Source organism: Xiphophorus maculatus, chromosome 21, assembly GCF_002775205.1.
Source record: "Xiphophorus maculatus strain JP 163 A chromosome 21, X_maculatus-5.0-male, whole genome shotgun sequence".
In the NCBI taxonomy this organism is placed as follows: domain Eukaryota; kingdom Metazoa; phylum Chordata; class Actinopteri; order Cyprinodontiformes; family Poeciliidae; genus Xiphophorus; species Xiphophorus maculatus.
Window position 1 is genome coordinate 20,771,051 of NC_036463.1, and position 18,262 is coordinate 20,789,312.

At 42.1% G+C, this 18,262-nt stretch overlaps 53 non-coding genes across 53 annotated transcripts; all 53 read left to right on the plus strand.

Annotated features, from left to right (window-relative positions):
- Positions 1-2,411: 2,411 nt before the first annotated feature.
- Positions 2,412-2,483, plus strand: trnag-gcc. The gene has a single exon. It is a non-coding gene; the product is annotated as a tRNA-Gly (tRNA).
- A 102-nt stretch (positions 2,484-2,585) lies between these two features.
- trnag-ucc lies at positions 2,586-2,657 on the plus strand. The gene has a single exon. It is a non-coding gene; the product is annotated as a tRNA-Gly (tRNA).
- Positions 2,658-2,770: 113 nt separating this feature from the next.
- trnag-gcc lies at positions 2,771-2,842 on the plus strand. Its single transcript has one exon. It is a non-coding gene; the product is annotated as a tRNA-Gly (tRNA).
- A 991-nt stretch (positions 2,843-3,833) lies between these two features.
- trnag-ucc lies at positions 3,834-3,905 on the plus strand. The gene has a single exon. It is a non-coding gene; the product is annotated as a tRNA-Gly (tRNA).
- Positions 3,906-4,007: 102 nt separating this feature from the next.
- On the plus strand, positions 4,008-4,079 carry trnag-ucc. The gene has a single exon. It is a non-coding gene; the product is annotated as a tRNA-Gly (tRNA).
- A 288-nt stretch (positions 4,080-4,367) lies between these two features.
- On the plus strand, positions 4,368-4,439 carry trnag-gcc. Its single transcript has one exon. It is a non-coding gene; the product is annotated as a tRNA-Gly (tRNA).
- A 276-nt stretch (positions 4,440-4,715) lies between these two features.
- trnag-gcc lies at positions 4,716-4,787 on the plus strand. The gene has a single exon. It is a non-coding gene; the product is annotated as a tRNA-Gly (tRNA).
- A 283-nt stretch (positions 4,788-5,070) lies between these two features.
- Positions 5,071-5,142, plus strand: trnag-gcc. The gene has a single exon. It is a non-coding gene; the product is annotated as a tRNA-Gly (tRNA).
- A 283-nt stretch (positions 5,143-5,425) lies between these two features.
- Positions 5,426-5,497, plus strand: trnag-gcc. The gene has a single exon. It is a non-coding gene; the product is annotated as a tRNA-Gly (tRNA).
- A 450-nt stretch (positions 5,498-5,947) lies between these two features.
- On the plus strand, positions 5,948-6,019 carry trnag-gcc. The gene has a single exon. It is a non-coding gene; the product is annotated as a tRNA-Gly (tRNA).
- A 636-nt stretch (positions 6,020-6,655) lies between these two features.
- On the plus strand, positions 6,656-6,727 carry trnag-gcc. The gene has a single exon. It is a non-coding gene; the product is annotated as a tRNA-Gly (tRNA).
- A 102-nt stretch (positions 6,728-6,829) lies between these two features.
- Positions 6,830-6,901, plus strand: trnag-ucc. Its single transcript has one exon. It is a non-coding gene; the product is annotated as a tRNA-Gly (tRNA).
- Positions 6,902-7,010: 109 nt separating this feature from the next.
- trnag-ucc lies at positions 7,011-7,082 on the plus strand. Its single transcript has one exon. It is a non-coding gene; the product is annotated as a tRNA-Gly (tRNA).
- A 457-nt stretch (positions 7,083-7,539) lies between these two features.
- On the plus strand, positions 7,540-7,611 carry trnag-ucc. Its single transcript has one exon. It is a non-coding gene; the product is annotated as a tRNA-Gly (tRNA).
- Positions 7,612-7,713: 102 nt separating this feature from the next.
- On the plus strand, positions 7,714-7,785 carry trnag-ucc. Its single transcript has one exon. It is a non-coding gene; the product is annotated as a tRNA-Gly (tRNA).
- Positions 7,786-7,898: 113 nt separating this feature from the next.
- On the plus strand, positions 7,899-7,970 carry trnag-ucc. The gene has a single exon. It is a non-coding gene; the product is annotated as a tRNA-Gly (tRNA).
- A 102-nt stretch (positions 7,971-8,072) lies between these two features.
- Positions 8,073-8,144, plus strand: trnag-ucc. Its single transcript has one exon. It is a non-coding gene; the product is annotated as a tRNA-Gly (tRNA).
- Positions 8,145-8,257: 113 nt separating this feature from the next.
- On the plus strand, positions 8,258-8,329 carry trnag-gcc. The gene has a single exon. It is a non-coding gene; the product is annotated as a tRNA-Gly (tRNA).
- A 472-nt stretch (positions 8,330-8,801) lies between these two features.
- Positions 8,802-8,873, plus strand: trnag-gcc. Its single transcript has one exon. It is a non-coding gene; the product is annotated as a tRNA-Gly (tRNA).
- Positions 8,874-8,982: 109 nt separating this feature from the next.
- Positions 8,983-9,054, plus strand: trnag-ucc. Its single transcript has one exon. It is a non-coding gene; the product is annotated as a tRNA-Gly (tRNA).
- Positions 9,055-9,156: 102 nt separating this feature from the next.
- On the plus strand, positions 9,157-9,228 carry trnag-ucc. Its single transcript has one exon. It is a non-coding gene; the product is annotated as a tRNA-Gly (tRNA).
- Positions 9,229-9,700: 472 nt separating this feature from the next.
- On the plus strand, positions 9,701-9,772 carry trnag-gcc. Its single transcript has one exon. It is a non-coding gene; the product is annotated as a tRNA-Gly (tRNA).
- Positions 9,773-9,874: 102 nt separating this feature from the next.
- trnag-gcc lies at positions 9,875-9,946 on the plus strand. The gene has a single exon. It is a non-coding gene; the product is annotated as a tRNA-Gly (tRNA).
- A 997-nt stretch (positions 9,947-10,943) lies between these two features.
- On the plus strand, positions 10,944-11,015 carry trnag-ucc. Its single transcript has one exon. It is a non-coding gene; the product is annotated as a tRNA-Gly (tRNA).
- A 102-nt stretch (positions 11,016-11,117) lies between these two features.
- On the plus strand, positions 11,118-11,189 carry trnag-ucc. The gene has a single exon. It is a non-coding gene; the product is annotated as a tRNA-Gly (tRNA).
- Positions 11,190-11,476: 287 nt separating this feature from the next.
- On the plus strand, positions 11,477-11,548 carry trnag-ucc. The gene has a single exon. It is a non-coding gene; the product is annotated as a tRNA-Gly (tRNA).
- Positions 11,549-11,836: 288 nt separating this feature from the next.
- On the plus strand, positions 11,837-11,908 carry trnag-ucc. Its single transcript has one exon. It is a non-coding gene; the product is annotated as a tRNA-Gly (tRNA).
- Positions 11,909-12,011: 103 nt separating this feature from the next.
- trnag-ucc lies at positions 12,012-12,083 on the plus strand. The gene has a single exon. It is a non-coding gene; the product is annotated as a tRNA-Gly (tRNA).
- Positions 12,084-12,185: 102 nt separating this feature from the next.
- Positions 12,186-12,257, plus strand: trnag-gcc. Its single transcript has one exon. It is a non-coding gene; the product is annotated as a tRNA-Gly (tRNA).
- Positions 12,258-12,370: 113 nt separating this feature from the next.
- Positions 12,371-12,442, plus strand: trnag-ucc. The gene has a single exon. It is a non-coding gene; the product is annotated as a tRNA-Gly (tRNA).
- A 288-nt stretch (positions 12,443-12,730) lies between these two features.
- trnag-ucc lies at positions 12,731-12,802 on the plus strand. The gene has a single exon. It is a non-coding gene; the product is annotated as a tRNA-Gly (tRNA).
- Positions 12,803-13,090: 288 nt separating this feature from the next.
- Positions 13,091-13,162, plus strand: trnag-gcc. The gene has a single exon. It is a non-coding gene; the product is annotated as a tRNA-Gly (tRNA).
- Positions 13,163-13,264: 102 nt separating this feature from the next.
- Positions 13,265-13,336, plus strand: trnag-gcc. The gene has a single exon. It is a non-coding gene; the product is annotated as a tRNA-Gly (tRNA).
- A 113-nt stretch (positions 13,337-13,449) lies between these two features.
- Positions 13,450-13,521, plus strand: trnag-ucc. The gene has a single exon. It is a non-coding gene; the product is annotated as a tRNA-Gly (tRNA).
- Positions 13,522-13,809: 288 nt separating this feature from the next.
- On the plus strand, positions 13,810-13,881 carry trnag-gcc. Its single transcript has one exon. It is a non-coding gene; the product is annotated as a tRNA-Gly (tRNA).
- A 102-nt stretch (positions 13,882-13,983) lies between these two features.
- trnag-gcc lies at positions 13,984-14,055 on the plus strand. The gene has a single exon. It is a non-coding gene; the product is annotated as a tRNA-Gly (tRNA).
- Positions 14,056-14,168: 113 nt separating this feature from the next.
- trnag-ucc lies at positions 14,169-14,240 on the plus strand. Its single transcript has one exon. It is a non-coding gene; the product is annotated as a tRNA-Gly (tRNA).
- Positions 14,241-14,528: 288 nt separating this feature from the next.
- Positions 14,529-14,600, plus strand: trnag-ucc. The gene has a single exon. It is a non-coding gene; the product is annotated as a tRNA-Gly (tRNA).
- Positions 14,601-15,057: 457 nt separating this feature from the next.
- trnag-ucc lies at positions 15,058-15,129 on the plus strand. The gene has a single exon. It is a non-coding gene; the product is annotated as a tRNA-Gly (tRNA).
- A 109-nt stretch (positions 15,130-15,238) lies between these two features.
- Positions 15,239-15,310, plus strand: trnag-ucc. The gene has a single exon. It is a non-coding gene; the product is annotated as a tRNA-Gly (tRNA).
- Positions 15,311-15,412: 102 nt separating this feature from the next.
- Positions 15,413-15,484, plus strand: trnag-ucc. Its single transcript has one exon. It is a non-coding gene; the product is annotated as a tRNA-Gly (tRNA).
- Positions 15,485-15,596: 112 nt separating this feature from the next.
- Positions 15,597-15,668, plus strand: trnag-gcc. The gene has a single exon. It is a non-coding gene; the product is annotated as a tRNA-Gly (tRNA).
- A 287-nt stretch (positions 15,669-15,955) lies between these two features.
- Positions 15,956-16,027, plus strand: trnag-gcc. The gene has a single exon. It is a non-coding gene; the product is annotated as a tRNA-Gly (tRNA).
- Positions 16,028-16,140: 113 nt separating this feature from the next.
- Positions 16,141-16,212, plus strand: trnag-gcc. Its single transcript has one exon. It is a non-coding gene; the product is annotated as a tRNA-Gly (tRNA).
- A 102-nt stretch (positions 16,213-16,314) lies between these two features.
- On the plus strand, positions 16,315-16,386 carry trnag-ucc. The gene has a single exon. It is a non-coding gene; the product is annotated as a tRNA-Gly (tRNA).
- Positions 16,387-16,499: 113 nt separating this feature from the next.
- On the plus strand, positions 16,500-16,571 carry trnag-gcc. Its single transcript has one exon. It is a non-coding gene; the product is annotated as a tRNA-Gly (tRNA).
- Positions 16,572-16,858: 287 nt separating this feature from the next.
- Positions 16,859-16,930, plus strand: trnag-gcc. The gene has a single exon. It is a non-coding gene; the product is annotated as a tRNA-Gly (tRNA).
- A 102-nt stretch (positions 16,931-17,032) lies between these two features.
- On the plus strand, positions 17,033-17,104 carry trnag-gcc. Its single transcript has one exon. It is a non-coding gene; the product is annotated as a tRNA-Gly (tRNA).
- A 113-nt stretch (positions 17,105-17,217) lies between these two features.
- On the plus strand, positions 17,218-17,289 carry trnag-ucc. Its single transcript has one exon. It is a non-coding gene; the product is annotated as a tRNA-Gly (tRNA).
- Positions 17,290-17,577: 288 nt separating this feature from the next.
- trnag-ucc lies at positions 17,578-17,649 on the plus strand. The gene has a single exon. It is a non-coding gene; the product is annotated as a tRNA-Gly (tRNA).
- A 103-nt stretch (positions 17,650-17,752) lies between these two features.
- On the plus strand, positions 17,753-17,824 carry trnag-ucc. The gene has a single exon. It is a non-coding gene; the product is annotated as a tRNA-Gly (tRNA).
- Positions 17,825-17,927: 103 nt separating this feature from the next.
- Positions 17,928-17,999, plus strand: trnag-ucc. The gene has a single exon. It is a non-coding gene; the product is annotated as a tRNA-Gly (tRNA).
- A 113-nt stretch (positions 18,000-18,112) lies between these two features.
- Positions 18,113-18,184, plus strand: trnag-gcc. Its single transcript has one exon. It is a non-coding gene; the product is annotated as a tRNA-Gly (tRNA).
- The last annotated feature ends 78 nt before the right edge of the window (positions 18,185-18,262 follow it).

An 18,262-nucleotide genomic window follows, 5' to 3' on the forward strand; every position in this document is an offset into this window, starting at 1 on the left:
TTTCATTCTTGACACGGATGCAAGTAACGTGGGAGTCGGGGGTGTCCTTTCCCAGTTGGGGGAAGAAGGCGAGAGAGTGGTGGGGTATTTTAGCAGGGCCTTTAACAAAGCAGAGAGGCGCTACTGCGTGACAAGGCGGGAGCTGCTGGCGGTGGTGCTTTCTCTGCGTCATTTTAAGTACTACCTGTGTGGCCTGCCCTTCACTATAAGGACTGATCACTCTGCTCTCCAATGGCTGGTGTCTTTTAAGGAACCTGAGGGTCAGGTGGCTCGGTGGCTGGAAGAGCTGCAGTCCTACAACTTCTCAGTTGTCCATCGGGCTGGAGCTAAGCACGCTAATGCCGATGCCCTCTCCCGTCGCCCTTGTGCTGCAGGGGGATGCAGTTACTGTGACCGGAGGGAGAGGTTGGAGGAGGAACAGCTGCAACGGAGCCAGCCAGGATCATGTCGGGGTGACCCAGTAATCTGCAGGGAGCTGCAGGCGGTTGGCACAGACAGCTGGAGGCATCAACAGGAACAGGATCCTGACATCCAGCCTGTGTTACAGTGGGTGGAGAGACAACTGAAACCACCATGGGAGGAGGTGGCTGGGCTCTCGCTGGCAACTAAAGGATGGTGGTCCAAGTTTGAGGCTCTGCGTCTGGAAGACGGGGTGCTGCAGAGGGCATGGAAAGACCCTGCCACGGGTGAGGAGCGGTGGCAAATTGTAGTCCCCAAAGGCCTGAAAGACGTAGTCCTGCAGGCCATGCATGGAGCATCTGGGTCCGGACATTTTGGCGTCACAAAAACACTCCGCCGCCTCCGGCAGGGGTTTTATTGGGGCCGGTGCAGGAGGGACGTGGAGGACTTCTGCCGCCGCTGTGACCCCTGCACAGCACGGAAGGGGCCGACAGGTCAGTCGCATGCCCTCCTGCAACAGTTTGTTGTAGGGGCCCCTATGGAAAGAGTGGCGGTGGACGTTATGGGTCCACTGCCACGCTCGGACAAGGGAAACTGTTATGTTCTGTCAGCTATTGACTATTTTACAAAATGGCCAGAGGCCTACGCCATCCCTGATCAGGAGGCAGAGACAGTGGCAGATGCCTTGTTGGGGGGATTTATTAGCAGGTTTGGGGTGCCAGACATTATTCATAGTGACCAGGGCAGAAATTTTGAGTCACGGGTTTTTTCTGTCATGTGCAGCCGTCTTGGCATCCAGAAAACAAGAACAACACCACTACATCCCCAGAGCGACGGACTGGTGGAAAGACTCCACCGCACCTTGGGACAGCAGCTGGCCATTCTCACAGCGGAGCATCAGCGGGACTGGGACGAGCACCTTCCGCTGGTGCTAATGGCATGCCGCTCAGCTGTACAGGACTCCACAGCGTGCACTCCATCACTCCTCATGTTGGGGAGAGAGTTGCGCACACCAGCTGAACTGTCTTTTGGACGCCCTCCGGATGCACCTGCTGTTTCAGCTGGTCCTGAGTATGCCAGAAAGCTTCAGGATAGGTTGGAGACAGCACATGCATTTGCTCGGAGACAACAGGAACAAGCAGGTGTGCGTCAAAAACGGAACTATGATGTAAGAGCTAAGGGCCGACACTTTACGCCAGGAGAGTTGGTCTGGGTTTACAACCCTCGGAGAAAGAAGGGTCGTTGCCCGAAGCTGGACAGTCAGTGGGTGGGCCCCTGCAGAGTGTTGGAGCGCATGGGGGAGGTTGTTTACAGAGTGCAGATGCTCCAGAACAGGAGAAAACTAGCACTGCACAGGGACAGGTTGGCCCCCTACCAAGGCAGGGCTGCACCACAGGCCCCAGAAGGCCATCAGTCGGGGTCGCCAGTATCGCTACCAGCTTCTCCAGAAGCCATACCGCTGTTGCGGAATGATGTCCCAGCGGTGCCGTCTGAAGCGCCACAGGGAGCTCGCCCACAGCGGACGAGGAGGGCCCCAAGACGGTTTGATGACTTTGTTTGTTCCCTCGTGGGCGAGGAACTCTGTAGTGGGGGGGTAGTGTAACGATTCTGTGTTTTAGTTCTGCTGGGGTTATTTGTATTTGTTATAAGTTGCATTGTGATCCTTTCTGTTAGAGAGTTATGGGCTTCCCCTGTCTGACTCTGCTGGCTCCCACTCACATGTGATAGGCCTGTCATGTGGGCGGGGGATCGGTGGAGCGGGAGTACCGGAACCGGAAGTGGGAGAGAGTTCAGAGGGGAGTTAGCAATGAAGCTAATGGTTGATGGTGCCCGTTTGTTAGAGGCGTGAGCTGCAGCCTCAGAAATAGCAGTTTGTACCTATCTCTAATAAACCCTGTCTGGCGGGACTACATCTCCGGTGTTGACGTCATTACAGTATGTTTTCTATTTTTCCTCTAAATCTGGTAATACTGTGGAAAAGTTTCTCATAATTTAGACTTTAGCTTCTTACAGCGATGGTGGTATAGTGGTCAGCATAGCTACTTGCCAAGCAGTTGACCCGGGTTCGATTCCCGGCCATCGCAGAACTTTCTCTATAGAATAAAGGAAGGATGTATATGTTGTCTATTTATGTTCAAAAACTGGTAATAGTGTGGAAAATTGTCTCATAATTTTAACTTATTACAGCGATGGTGGTTTAGTGGTCAGCATAGCTGCCTTCCAAGCAGTTGACCCGGGTTCGATTCCCGGCCGTCGCAGAACTTTCTCTATTTTATAAAGGAAGGACGTATACAGTATGTTTTCTATTTTTCCTCTAAATCTGGTAATACTGTGGAAAAGTTTCTCATAATTTAGACTTTAGCTTCTTACAGCGATGGTGGTATAGTGGTCAGCATAGCTGCTTGCCAAGCAGTTGACCCGGGTTCGATTCCCGGCCGTCGCAGAACTTTCTCTATTTTATAAAGGAAGGATGTATTCAGTATATTTTCTATTTTTCCTCTAAATCTGGTAATACTGTGGAAAAGTTTCTCATAATTTAGACTTTAGCTTCTTACAGCGATGGTGGTATAGTGGTCAGCATAGCTACTTGCCAAGCAGTTGACCCGGGTTCGATTCCTGGCCATCGCAGAACTTTCTCTATAGAATAAAGTAAGGATGTATATGTTGTCTATTTATGTTCAAAAACTGGTAATAGTGTGGAAAATTTTCTCATAATTTTAAATTCTTACAGCGATGGTGGTATAGTGATCAGCATAGCTGCCTTCCAAGCAGTTGACCCGGGTTCGATTCCCGGCCATCGCAGAACATTCTCTATAGAATAAAGGAAGGATGTATATGTTGTCTATTTATGTTCAAAAACTGGTAATACTGTGGAAAATGTTCTCATAATTTTAACTTATTACAGCGATGGTGGTATAGTGGTCAGCATAGCTGCTTGCCAAGCAGTTGACCCGGGTTCAATTCCTGGCCATCGCAGAACTTTCTCTATTTTGTAAAGGATGGATGTATATGTTGTCTATTTTTCCTCTAAATCTGGTAATACTGTGGAAAAGTTTCTCATAATTTTGACCTGTTACAGCGATGGTGGTATAGTGGTCAGCATAGCTGCTAGCACAGCAGTTGACCCGGGTTCGATTCCCGGCCATCGCAGAACTTTCTCTAATACAGGAACTATGTATACAGTATGTTGTCTATTTTTTCTCTAAATCTGGTAATACTGTGGAAAATTGTCTCATAATTTAGACTTCAGCTTCTTACAGCGATGGTGGTATAGTGGTCAGCATAACTGCCTTCCAAGCAGTTGACCCGTGTTCGATTCCTGGCCATCGCAGAACTTTCTCTAATACAGGAACGATGTACGCATTGAGTTGTCTATTTTTCCTCTAAATCTGGTAATACTGTGGAAAATTGTCTCATAGTTGTAACTTCTTACAGCGATGGTGGTATAGTGGTCAGCATAGCTGCCTTCCAAGCAGTTGACCCGGGTTCGATTCCCGGCCATTGCAGAACGTTCTCCACTTTATAAAGGAAGGATGTATATGTTGTCTATTTTTCCTCTAAATCTGGTAATATTGTGGAAAATTTTCTCATGATTTTGAGTTATTACAGCGATGGTGGTTTAGTGGTCAGCATAGCTGCCTTCCAAGCAGTTGACCCGGGTTCGATTCCCGGCCATCGCAGAACTTTCTCTAATACAGGAACGATGTACGCATTGAGTTGTTTATTTTTCCTCTAAATCTGGTAATATTGTGGAAAATTTTCTCATGATTTTGAGTTATTACAGCGATGGTGGTTTAGTGGTCAGCATAGCTTCCTTCCAAGCAGTTGACCCGGGTTCGATTCCCGGCCGTCGCAGAACTTTCTCTATTTTATAAAGGAAGGATGTATACAGTATATTTTCTATTTTTCCTCTAAATCTGGTAATACTGTGGAAAAGTTTCTCATAATTTAGACTTTAGCTTCTTACAGCGATGGTGGTATAGTGGTCAGCATAGCTACTTGCCAAGCAGTTGACCCGGGTTCGATTCCCGGCCATCGCAGAACTTTCTCTATAGAATAAAGGAAGGATGTATATGTTGTCTATTTATGTTCAAAAATTCGTAATAGTGTGGAAAATTGTCTCATAATTTTATCTTATTACAGCGATTATCGTATAGTGGTCAGCATAGCTGCCTTCCAAGCAATTGACCCGGGTTCGATTCCCGGCCATCGCAGAACTTTCTCTATAGAATAAAGGAAGGATGTATATGTTGTCTATTTATGTTCAAAAACTCGTAATAGTGTGGAAAATTTTCTCATAATTTTAACTTATTACAGCGATGGTGGTATAGTGGTCAGCATAGCTGCTTGCCAAGCAGTTGACCCGGGTTCGATTCCCGGCCATCGCAGAACTTTCTCTATAGAATAAAGGAAGGATGTATATGTTTTCTATTTTTCCTCTAAATCTGGTAATACTGTTGGAAAAGTTTCTCATAATTTAGACTTTGGCATCTTACAGTGATGGTGGTATAGTGGTCAGCATAGCTGCCTTCCAAGCAGTTGACCCTGGTTCGATTCCCGGCCATCGCAGAACTTTCTCTATAGAAAAAAGGAAGGATGTATATGTTGTCTATTTTTCCTCTAAATCTGGTAATAGTGTGGAAAATTTTCTCATAATTTTATCTTAGTACAGCGGTGGTGGTATAGTGGTCAGCATAGGTGCTTGCCAAGCAGTAGACCCGGGTTCGATTCCCGGCCATCGCAGAACTTTCTCTATTTTGTAAAGGATGGATGTATATGTTGTCTATTTTTCCTCTAAATCTGGTAATACTGTGGAAAAGTTTCTCATAATTTAGACTTCAGCTTCTTACAGCGATGGTGGTATAGTGGTAAGCATAGCTGCCTTCCAAGCAGTTGACCCGTGTTCGATTCCCGGCCATCGCAGAACTTTCTCTAATACAGGAACGATGTACGCATTGAGTTGTCTATTTTTCCTCTAAATCTGGTAATACTGTGGAAAATTGTCTCATAGTTTTAAGTTATTACAGTGATGGTGGTATAGTGGTCAGCATAGCTGCTTGCCAAGCAGTTGACCCGGGTTCGATTCCCGGCCATCGCAGAACGTTCTCCACTTTATAAAGGAAGGATGTATATGTTGTCTATTTTTCCTCTAAATCTGGTAATACTTTGGAAAATTTTCTCATAAATTTAAGTTATTACAGCGATGGTGGTATAGTGGTCAGCATAGCTGCCTTCCAAGCAGTTGACCCGGGTTCGATTCCTGGCCATCGCAGAACTTTCTCTATAGAATAAAGGAAGGATGTATATGTTCTCTATTTATGTTCAAAAACTGGTAATAGTGTGGAAAATTTTCTCATAATTTTATATTATTACAGCGATGGTGGTATATTGGTCAGCATAGCTGCCTTCCAAGCAGTTGACCCTGGTTCGATTCCCGGCCATCGCAGAACTTTCTCTATAGAAAAAAGGAAGGATGTATATGTTGTCTATTTATGTTCAAAAACTCGTAATAGTGTGGAAAATTTTCTCATAATTTTAACTTATTACAGCGATGGTGGTATAGTGGTCAGCATAGCTGCTTGCCAAGCAGTTGACCCGGGTTCGATTCCCGGCCATCGCAGAACTTTCTCTATTTTATAAAGGAAGGACGTATACAGTATGTTTTCTATTTTTCCTCTAAATTTGGTAATACTGTTGGAAACGTTTCTCATAATTTAGACTTTGGCATCTTACAGCGATGGTGGTATAGTGGTCAGCATAGCTGCCTTCCAAGCAGTTGACCCTGGTTCGATTCCCGGCCATCGCAGAACTTTCTCTATAGAAAAAAGGAAGGATGTATATGTTGTCTATTTTTCCTCTAAATCTGGTAATAGTGTGGAAAATTTTCTCATAATTTTATCTTAGTACAGCGGTGGTGGTATAGTGGTCAGCATAGGTGCTTGCCAAGCAGTTGACCCGGGTTCGATTTCCGGCCATCGCAGAACTTTCTCTATTTTGTAAAGGATGGATGTATATGTTGTCTATTTTTCCTCTAAATCTGGTAATACTGTGGAAAAGTTTCTCATGATTTACACATGTTACAGCAATGGTGGTATAGTGGTCAGCATAGCTGCTTGCCAAGCAGTTGACCCGGGTTCGGTTCCCGGCCATCGCAGAACTTTCTCTATAGAATGAAGGAAGGATGTAAATGTTGTCTATTTATGTTCAAAAACTGGTAATAGTGTGGAAAATGTTCTCATAATTTTAACTTATTACAGCGATGGTGGTATAGTGGTCAGCATAGCTGCTTGCCAAGCAGTTGACCCGTGTTCGATTCCCGGCCATCGCAGAACTTTCTCTATTTTGTAAAGGATGGATGTATATGTTGTCTATTTTTCCTCTAAATCTGGTAATACTGTGGAAAAGTTTCTCATAATGATGACCTGTTACAGCGATGGTGGTATAGTGGTCAGCATACCTGCCTTCCAAGCAGTTGACCCGGGTTCGATTCCCGGCCATCGCAGAACTTTCTCTAATACAGGAACGATGTATACAGTATGTTTTCTATTTTTCCTCTAAATCTGGTAATACTGTGGAAAAGTTTCTCATAATTTAGGCTTTAGCTTCTTACAGCGATGGTGGTATAGTGGTAAGCATAGCTGCCTTCCAAGCAGTTGACCCGGGTTCGATTCCCGGCCATCGCAGAACTTTCTCTATAGAATAAAGGAAGGATGTATATGTTGTCTATTTATGTTCAAAAATTCGTAATAGTGTGGAAAATTGTCTCATAATTTTATCTTATTACAGCGATTATCGTATAGTGGTCAGCATAGCTGCCTTCCAAGCAATTGACCCGGGTTCGATTCGTGGCCATCGCAGAACTTTCTCTATAGAATAAAGGAAGGATGTATATGTTGTCTATTTATGTTCAAAAACTCGTAATAGTGTGGAAAATTTTCTCATAATGATGACCTGTTACAGTGATGGTGGTATAGTGGTCAGCATACCTGCCTTCCAAGCAGTTGACCCGGGTTCGATTCCCGGCCATCGCAGAACTTTCTCTAATACAGGAACGATGTATACAGTATGTTTTCTATTTTTCCTCTAAATCTGGTAATACTGTGGAAAAGTTTCTCATAATTTAGACTTTAGCTTCTTACAGCGATGGTGGTATAGTGGTAAGCATAGCTGCCTTCCAAGCAGTTGACCCGGGTTCGATTCCCGGCCATCGCAGAACTTTCTCTACTTTATAAAGGAAGGATGTAAATGTTGTCTATTTATGTTCAAAAACTGGTAATAGTGTGGAAAATTTTCTCATAATTTTAAGTTATTACAGCGATGGTGGTTTAGTGGTCAGCATAGCTGCCTTCCAAGCAGTTGACCCGGGTTCGATTCCCGGCCGTCGCAGAACTTTCTCTATTTTATAAAGGAAGGATGTATTCAGTATATTTTCTATTTTTCCTCTAAATCTGGTAATACTGTGGAAAAGTTTCTCATAATTTAGACTTTAGCTTCTTACAGCGATGGTGGTATAGTGGTAAGCATAGCTGCCTTCCAAGCAGTTGACCCGGGTTCGATTCCCGGCCATCGCAGAACTTTCTCTATTTTGTAAAGGATGGATGTATATGTTGTCTATTTTTCCTCTAAATCTGGTAATAGTGTGGAAAATTGTCTCATAATTTTAACTTATTACAGCGATGGTGGTATAGTGGTCAGCATAGCTGCCTTCCAAGCAGTTGACCCGGGTTCGATTCCCGGCCGTCGCAGAACTTTCTCTATTTTATAAAGGAAGGACGTATACAGTATGTTTTCTATTTTTCCTCTAAATCTGGTAATACTGTGGAAAAGTTTCTCATAATTTAGACTTTAGCTTCTTACAGCGATGGTGGTATAGTGGTCAGCATAGCTACTTGCCAAGCAGTTGACCCGGGTTCGATTCCCGGCCGTCGCAGAACTTTCTCTATTTTATAAAGGAAGGATGTATTCAGTATATTTTCTATTTTTCCTCTAAATCTGGTAATACTGTGGAAAAGTTTCTCATAATTTAGACTTTAGCTTCTTACAGCGATGGTGGTATAGTGGTCAGCATAGCTACTTGCCAAGCAGTTGACCCGGGTTCGACTCCCGGCCATCGCAGAGCTTTCTCTATAGAATAAAGGAAGGATGTATATGTTGTCTATTTATGTTCAAAAACTGGTAATAGTGTGGAAAATTGTCTCATAATTTTAACTTATTACAGCGATGGTGGTTTAGTGGTCAGCATAGCTGTCTTCCAAGCAGTTGACCTGGGTTCGATTCCCGGCCGTCGCAGAACTTTCTCTATTTTATAAAGGAAGGATGTATACAGTATGTTTTCTATTTTTCCTCTAAATCTGGTAATACTGTGGAAAAGTTTCTCATAATTTAGACTTTAGCTTCTTACAGCGATGGTGGTATAGTGGTCAGCATAGCTACTTGCCAAGCAGTTGACCCGGGTTCGATTCCCGGCCATTGCAGAACTTTCTCTAATACAGGAACGATGTATACAGTATGTTTTCTATTTTTCCTCTAAATCTGGTAATACTGTGGAAAAGTTTCTCATAATTTAGACTTTAGCTTCTTACAGCGATGGTGGTATAGTGGTAAGCATAGCTGCCTTCCAAGCAGTTGACCCGGGTTCGATTCCCGGCCATCGCAGAACTTTCTCTATTTTATAAAGGAAGGATGTAAATGTTGTCTATTTATGTTCAAAAACTGGTAATAGTGTGGAAAATTTTCTCATAATTTTAAGTTATTACAGCGATGGTGGTTTAGTGGTCAGCATAGCTGCCTTCCAAGCAGTTGACCCGGGTTCGATTCCCGGCCGTCGCAGAACTTTCTCTATTTTATAAAGGAAGGATGTATTCAGTATATTTTCTATTTTTCCTCTAAATCTGGTAATACTGTGGAAAAGTTTCTCATAATTTAGACTTTAGCTTCTTACAGCGATGGTGGTATAGTGGTCAGCATAGCTACTTGCCAAGCAGTTGACCCGGGTTCGATTCCCGGCCATCGAAGAACTTTCTCTATAGAATAAAGGAAGGATGTATATGTTGTCTATTTATGTTCAAAAACTGGTAATAGTGTGGAAAATTGTCTCATAATTTTAACTTATTACAGCGATGGTGATTTAGTGGTCAGCATAGCTGCCTTCCAAGCAGTTGACCCGGGTTCGATTCCCGGCCGTCGCAGAGCTTTCTCTATTTTATAAAGGAAGGATGTATTCAGTATATTTTCTATTTTTCCTCTAAATCTGGTAATACTGTGGAAAAGTTTCTCATAATTTAGACTTTAGCTTCTTACAGCGATGGTGGTATAGTGGTCAGCATAGCTACTTGCCAAGCAGTTGACCCGGGTTCGATTCCCGGCCATCGCAGAACTTTCTCTATAGAATAAAGGAAGGATGTATATGTTGTCTATTTATGTTCAAAAACTGGTAATAGTGTGGAAAATTGTCTCATAATTTTAACTTATTACAGCGATGGTGGTATAGTGGTCAGCATAGCTGCTTGCCAAGCAGTTGACCCGGGTTCGATTCCCGGCCATCGCAGAACTTAATCCATTTTATAAAGGAAGGACGTATACAGTATGTTTTCTATTTTTCCTCTAAATCTGGTAATACTGTGGAAAAGTTTCTCATAATTTAGACTTCAGCTTCTTACAGCGATGGTGGTATAGTGGTCAGCATAGCTGCCTTCCAAGCAGTTGACCCGTGTTCGATTCTCGGCCATCGCAGAACTTTCTCTAATACAGGAACGATGTACGCATTGAGTTGTCTATTTTTCCTCTAAATCTGGTAATATTGTGGAAAATTTTCTCATAATTTTAAGTTATTACAGCGATGGTGGTATAGTGGTCAGCATAGCTGCTTGCCAAGCAGTTTACTCGGGTTCGATTCCCGGCCATCGCAGAACTTTCTCCATTTTATAAAGGAAGGACGTATACAGTATGTTTTCTTTTTTTCCTCTAAATCTGGTAATACTGTGGAAAAGTTTCTCATAATTTAGACTTCAGCTTCTTACAGTGATGGTGGTATAGTGGTCAGCATAGCTGCCTTCCAAGCAGTTGACCCGTGTTCGATTCCCGGCCATCGCAGAACTTTCTCTAATACAGGAACGATGTACGCATTGAGTTGTCTATTTTTCCTCTAAATCTGGTAATATTGTGGAAAATTTTCTCATGATTTTGAGTTATTACAGCGATGGTGGTTTAGTGGTCAGCATAGCTGCCTTCCAAGCAGTTGACCCGGTTTCGATTCCCGGCCGTCGCAGAACTTTCTCTATTTTATAAAGGAAGGATGTAAATGTTGTCTATTTATGTTCAAAAACTGGTAATAGTGTGGAAAATTTTCTCATAATTTTAAGTTATTACAGCGATGGTGGTTTAGTGGTCAGCATAGCTGCCTTCCAAGCAGTTGACCCGTGTTCGATTCCCGGCCATCGCAGAACTTTCTCTAATACAGGAACGATGTACGCATTGAGTTGTCTATTTTTCCTCTAAATCTGGTAATATTGTGGAAAATTTTCTCATGATTTTGATTTATTACAGCGATGGTGGTTTAGTGGTCAGCATAGCTGCCTTCCAAGCAGTTGACCCGGGTTCGATTCCCGGCCGTCGCAGAACTTTCTCTATTTTATAAAGGAAGGATGTAAATGTTGTCTATTTATGTTCAAAAACTGGTAATAGTGTGGAAAATTTTCTCATAATTTTAAGTTATTACAGCGATGGTGGTTTAGTGGTCAGCATAGCTGCCTTCCAAGCAGTTGACCCGGGTTCGATTCCCGGCCGTCGCAGAACTTTCTCTATTTTATAAAGGAAGGATGTAAATGTTGTCTATTTATGTTCAAAAACTGGTAATAGTGTGGAAAATTGTCTCATAATTTTAACTTATTACAGCGATGGTGGTATAGTGGTCAGCATAGCTGCTTGCCAAGCAATTGACCCGTGTTCGATTCCCGGCCATCGCAGAACTTAATCCATTTTATAAAGGAAGGACGTATACAGTATGTTTTCTATTTTTCCTCTAAATCTGGTAATACTGTGGAAAAGTTTCTCATAATTTAGACTTCAGCTTCTTACAGCGATGGTGGTATAGTGGTCAGCATAGCTGCCTTCCAAGCAGTTGACCCGTGTTCGATTCCCGGCCATCGCAGAACTTTCTCTAATACAGGAACGATGTACGCATTGAGTTGTCTATTTTTCCTCTAAATCTGGTAATATTGTGGAAAATTTTCTCATAATTTTAAGTTATTACAGCGATGGTGGTATAGTGGTCAGCATAGCTGCTTGCCAAGCAGTTTACCCGGGTTCGATTCCTGGCCATCGCAGAACTTTCTCCATTTTATAAAGGAAGGACGTATACAGTATGTTTTCTATTTTTCCTCTAAATCTGGTAATACTGTGGAAAAGTTTCTCATAATTTAGACTTCAGCTTCTTACAGCGATGGTGGTATAGTGGTCAGCATAGCTGCCTTCCAAGCAGTTGACCCGTGTTCGATTCCCGGCCATCGCAGAACTTTCTCTAATACAGGAACGATGTACGCATTGAGTTGTCTATTTTTCCTCTAAATCTGGTAATATTGTGGAAAATTTTCTCATGATTTTGAGTTATTACAGCGATGGTGGTTTAGTGGTCAGCATAGCTGCCTTCCAAGCAGTTGACCCGGGTTCGATTCCCGGCCGTCGCAGAACTTTCTCTATTTTATAAAGGAAGGATGTAAATGTTGTCTATTTATGTTCAAAAACTGGTAATAGTGTGGAAAATTGTCTCATAATTTTAACTTATTACAGCGATGGTGGTATAGTGGTCAGCATAGCTGCTTGCCAAGCAGTTGACCCGTGTTCGATTCCCGGCCATCGCAGAACTTAATCCATTTTATAAAGGAAGGACGTATACAGTATGTTTTCTATTTTTCCTCTAAATCTGGTAATACTGTGGAAAAGTTTCTCATAATTTAGACTTCAGCTTCTTACAGCGATGGTGGTATAGTGGTCAGCATAGCTGCCTTCCAAGCAGTTGACCCGTGTTCGATTCCCGGCCATCGCAGAACTTTCTCTAATACAGGAACCATGTACGCATTGAGTTGTCTATTTTTCCTCTAAATCTGGTAATATTGTGGAAAATTTTCTCATAATTTTAAGTTATTACAGCGATGGTGGTATAGTGGTCAGCATAGCTGCTTGCCAAGCAGTTTACCCGGGTTCGATTCCTGGCCATCGCAGAACTTTCTCCATTTTATAAAGGAAGGACGTATACAGTATGTTTTCTATTTTTCCTCTAAATCTGGTAATACTGTGGAAAAGTTTCTCATAATTTAGACTTCAGCTTCTTACAGCGATGGTGGTATAGTGGTCAGCATAGCTGCCTTCCAAGCAGTTGACCCGTGTTCGATTCCCGGCCATCGCAGAACTTTCTCTAATACAGGAACGATGTACGCATTGAGTTGTCTATTTTTCCTCTAAATCTGGTAATATTGTGGAAAATTTTCTCATGATTTTGAGTTATTACAGTGATGGTGGTTTAGTGGTCAGCATAGCTGCCTTCCAAGCAGTTGACCCGGGTTCGATTCCCGGCCGTCGCAGAACTTTCTCTATTTTATAAAGGAAGGATGTATACAGTATATTTTCTATTTGTCCTCTAAATCTGGTAATACTGTGGAAAAGTTTCTCATAATTTAGACTTTAGGTTCTTACAGCGATGGTGGTATAGTGGTCAGCATAGCTACTTGCCAAGCAGTTGACCCGGGTTCGATTCCCGGCCATCGCAGAACTTTCTCTATAGAATAAAGGAAGGATGTATATGTTGTCTATTTATGTTCAAAAACTGGTAATAGTGTGGAAAATTGTCTCATAATTTTAACTTATTACAGCGATGGTGGTATAGTGGTCAGCATAGCTGCTTGCCAAGCAGTTGACCCGGGTTCGATTCCCGGCCATCGCAGAACTTTCTCCATTTTATAAAGGAAGGACGTATACAGTATGTTTTCTATTTTTCCTCTAAATCTGGTAATACTGTGGAAAAGTTTCTCATAATTTAGACTTCAGCTTCTTACAGCGATGGTGGTATAGTGGTCAGCATAGCTGCCTTCCAAGCAGTTGACCCGTGTTCGATTCCCGGCCATCGCAGAACTTTCTCTAATACAGGAACGATGTACGCATTGAGTTGTCTATTTTTCCTCTAAATCTGGTAATATTGTGGAAAATTTTCTCATAATTTTAAGTTATTACAGCGATGGTGGTATAGTGGTCAGCATAGCTGCTTGCCAAGCAGTTTACTCGGGTTCGATTCCCGGCCATCGCAGAACTTTCTCCATTTTATAAAGGAAGGACGTATACAGTATGTTTTCTATTTTTCCTCTAAATCTGGTAATACTGTGGAAAAGTTTCTCATAATTTAGACTTTAGCTTCTTACAGCGATGGTGGTATAGTGGTCAGCATAGCTACTTGCCAAGCAGTTGACCCGGGTTCGATTCCCGGCCATCGCAGAACTTTCTCTATAGAATAAAGGAAGGATGTATGTGTTGTCTATTTATGTTCAAAAACTGGTAATAGTGTGGAAAATTGTCTCATAATTTTAACTTATTACAGCGATGGTGGTATAGTGGTCAGCATAGCTGCTTGCCAAGCAGTTGACCCGGGTTCGATTCCCGGCCATCGCAGAACTTTCTCCATTTTATAAAGGAAGGACGTATACAGTATGTTTTCTATTTTTCCTCTAAATCTGGTAATACTGTGGAAAAGTTTCTCATAATTTAGACTTCAGCTTCTTACAGCGATGGTGGTATAGTGGTCAGCATAGCTGCCTTCCAAGCAGTTGACCCGTGTTCGATTCCCGGCCATCGCAGAACTTTCTCTAATACAGGAACGATGTACGCATTGAGTTGTCTATTTTTCCTCTAAATCTGGTAATATTGTGGAAAGTTTTCTCATAATTTTAAGTTATTACAGCGATGGTGGTATAGTGGTCAGCATAGCTGCTTGCCAAGCAGTTTACTCGGGTTCGATTCCCGGCCATCGCAGAACTTTCTCCATTTTATAAAGGAAGGACGTATACAGTATGTTTTCTATTTTTCCTCTAAATCTGGTAATACTGTGGAAAAGTTTCTCATAATTTAGACTTCAGCTTCTTACAGCGATGGTGGTATAGTGGTCAGCATAGCTGCCTTCCAAGCAGTTGACCCGTGTTCGATTCCCGGCCATCGCAGAACTTTCTCTAATACAGGAACGATGTACGCATTGAGTTGTCTACTTTTCCTCTAAATATGGTAATACTGTGGAAAATTGTCTCATAATGTTGACCTGTTACAGCGATGGTGGTATAGTGGTCAGCATAGCTGCCTTCCAAGCAGTTGACCTGGGTTCGATTCCCTGCCATCGCAGAACTTTCTCCATTTTTTAAAGGAAGGGTGTAGATGTTGTCTATTTTTCCTCTAAATCTGGTAATACTGTGGAAAAGTTTCTCATAATTTAGACTTTAGCTTCTTACAGCGATGGTGGTATAGTGGTCAGCATAGCTACTTGCCAAGCAGTTGACCCGGGTTTGATTCCCGGCCATCGCAGAACTTTCTCTATAGAATAAAGGAAGGATGTATATGTTGTCTATTCATGTTCAAAAACTGGTAATAGTGTGGAAAATTGTCTCATAATTTTAACTTATTACAGCGATGGTGGTATAGTGGTCAGCATAGCTGCCTTCCAAGCAGTTGACCCGGGTTCGATTCCCGGCCATCGCAGAACTTTCTCTAATACAGGAACGATGTATACAGTATGTTTTCTATTTTTCCTCTAAATCTGGTAATACTGTGGAAAAGTTTCTCATAATTTAGACTTTAGCTTCTTACAGCGATGGTGGTATAGTGGTAAGCATAGCTGCCTTCCAAGCAGTTGACCCGGGTTCGATTCCCGGCCATCGCAGAACTTTCTCTACTTTATAAAGGAAGGATGTAAATGTTGTCTATTTATGTTCAAAAACTGGTAATAGTGTGGAAAATTTTCTCATAATTTTAAGTTATTACAGCGATGGTGGTTTAGTGGTCAGCATAGCTGCCTTCCAAGCAGTTGACCCGGGTTCGATTCCCGGCCGTCGCAGAACTTTCTCTTATTATAAAGGAAGGATGTATTCAGTATATTTTCTATTTTTCCTCTAAATCTGGTAATACTGTGGAAAAGTTTCTCATAATTTAGACTTTAGCTTCTTACAGCGATGGTGGTATAGTGGTCAGCATAGCTACTTGCCAAGCAGTTGACCCGGGTTCGATTCCCGGCCATCGCAGAACTTTCTCTATAGAATAAAGGAAGGATGTATATGTTGTCTATTTATGTTCAAAAACTGGTAATAGTGTGGAAAATTGTCTCATAATTTTAACTTATTACAGCGATGGTGGTTTAGTGGTCAGCATAGCTGCCTTCCAAGCAGTTGACCCGGGTTTGATTCCCGGCCGTCGCAGAACTTTCTCTATTTTATAAAGGAAGGACGTATACAGTATGTTTTCTATTTTTCCTCTAAATCTGGTAATACTGTGGAAAAGTTTCTCATAATTTAGACTTTAGCTTCTTACAGCGATGGTGGTATAGTGGTCAGCATAGCTGCTTGCCAAGCAGTTGACCCGGGTTCGATTCCCGGCCGTCGCAGAACTTTCTCTATTTTATAAAGGAAGGATGTATTCAGTATATTTTCTATTTTTCCTCTAAATCTGGTAATACTGTGGAAAAGTTTCTCATAATTTAGACTTTAGTTTCTTACAGCGATGGTGGTATAGTGGTCAGCATAGCTACTTGCCAAGCAGTTGACCCGGGTTCGATTCCCGGCCATCGCAGAACTTTCTCTATAGAATAAAGGAAGGATGTATATGTTGTCTATTTATGTTCAAAAACTGGTAATAGTGTGGAAAATTGTCTCATAATTTTAACTTATTACAGCGATGGTGGTTTAGTGGTCAGCATAGCTGCCTTCCAAGCAGTTGACCCGGGTTCGATTCCCGGCCGTCGCAGAACTTTCTCTATTTTATAAAGGAAGGATGTATACAGTATATTTTCTATTTTTCCTCTAAATCTGGTAATACTGTGGAAAAGTTTCTCATAATTTAGACTTTAGCTTCTTACAGCGATGGTGGTATAGTGGTCAGCATAGCTACTTGCCAAGCAGTTGACCCGGGTTCGATTCCCGGCCATTGCAGAACTTTCTCTATAGAATAAAGGAAGGATGTATATGTTGTCTATTTATGTTCAAAAACTGGTAATAGTGTGGAAAATTGTCTCATAATTTTAACTTATTACAGCGATGGTGGTTTAGTGGTCAGCATAGCTGTCTTCCAAGCAGTTGACCCGGGTTCGATTCCCGGCCGTCGCAGAACTTTCTCTATTTTATAAAGGAAGGATGTATACAGTATATTTTCTATTTTTCCTCTAAATCTGGTAATACTGTGGAAAAGTTTCTCATAATTTAGACTTTAGCTTCTTACAGCGATGGTGGTATAGTGGTCAGCATAGCTACTTGCCAAGCAGTTGACCCGGGTTCGATTCCCGGCCATCGCAGAACTTTCTCTATAGAATAAAGGAAGGATGTATATGTTGTCTATTTATGTTCAAAAACTGGTAATAGTGTGGAAAATTGTCTCATAATTTTAACTTATTACAGCGATGGTGGTATAGTGGTCAGCATAGCTGCTTGCCAAGCAGTTGACCCGGGTTCGATTCCCGGCCATCGCAGAACTTAATCCATTTTATAAAGGAAGGACGTATACAGTATGTTTTCTATTTTTCCTCTAAATCTGGTAATACTGTGGAAAAGTTTCTCATAATTTAGACTTCAGCTTCTTACAGCGATGGTGGTATAGTGGTCAGCATAGCTGCCTTCCAAGCAGTTGACCCGTGTTCGATTCCCGGCCATCGCAGACCTTTCTCTAATACAGGAACGATGTACGCATTGAGTTGTCTATTTTTCCTCTAAATCTGGTAATATTGTGGAAAATTTTCTCATAATTTTAAGTTATTACAGCGATGGTGGTATAGTGGTCAGCATAGCTGCTTGCCAAGCAGTTTACCCGGGTTCGATTCCTGGCCATCGCAGAACTTTCTCCATTTTATAAAGGAAGGACGTATACAGTATGTTTTCTATTTTTCCTCTAAATCTGGTAATACTGTGGAAAAGTTTCTCATAATTTAGACTTCAGCTTCTTACAGCGATGGTGGTATAGTGGTCAGCATAGCTGCCTTCCAAGCAGTTGACCCGTGTTCGATTCCCGGCCATCGCAGAACTTTCTCTAATACAGGAACGATGTACGCATTGAGTTGTCTATTTTTCCTCTAAATCTGGTAATATTGTGGAAAATTTTCTCATGATTTTGAGTTATTACAGCGATGGTGGTTTAGTGGTCAGCATAGCTGCCTTCCAAGCAGTTGACCCGGGTTCGATTCCCGGCCATCGCAGAACTTTCTCTAATACAGGAACGATGTACGCATTGAGTTGTCTATTTTTCCTCTAAATCTGGTAATATTGTGGAAAATTTTCTCATGATTTTGAGTTATTACAGCGATGGTGGTTTAGTGGTCAGCATAGCTGCCTTCCAAGCAGTTGACCCGGGTTCGATTCCCGGCCGTCGCAGAACTTTCTCTATTTTATAAAGGAAGGATGTATACAGTATATTTTCTATTTTTCCTCTAAATCTGGTAATACTGTGGAAAAGTTTCTCATAATTTAGACTTTAGCTTCTTACAGCGATGGTGGTATAGTGGTCAGCATAGCTACTTGCCAAGCAGTTGACCCGGGTTCGATTCCCGGCCATCGCAGAACTTTCTCTATAGAATAAAGGAAGGATGTATATGTTGTCTATTTATGTTCAAAAATTCGTAATAGTGTGGAAAATT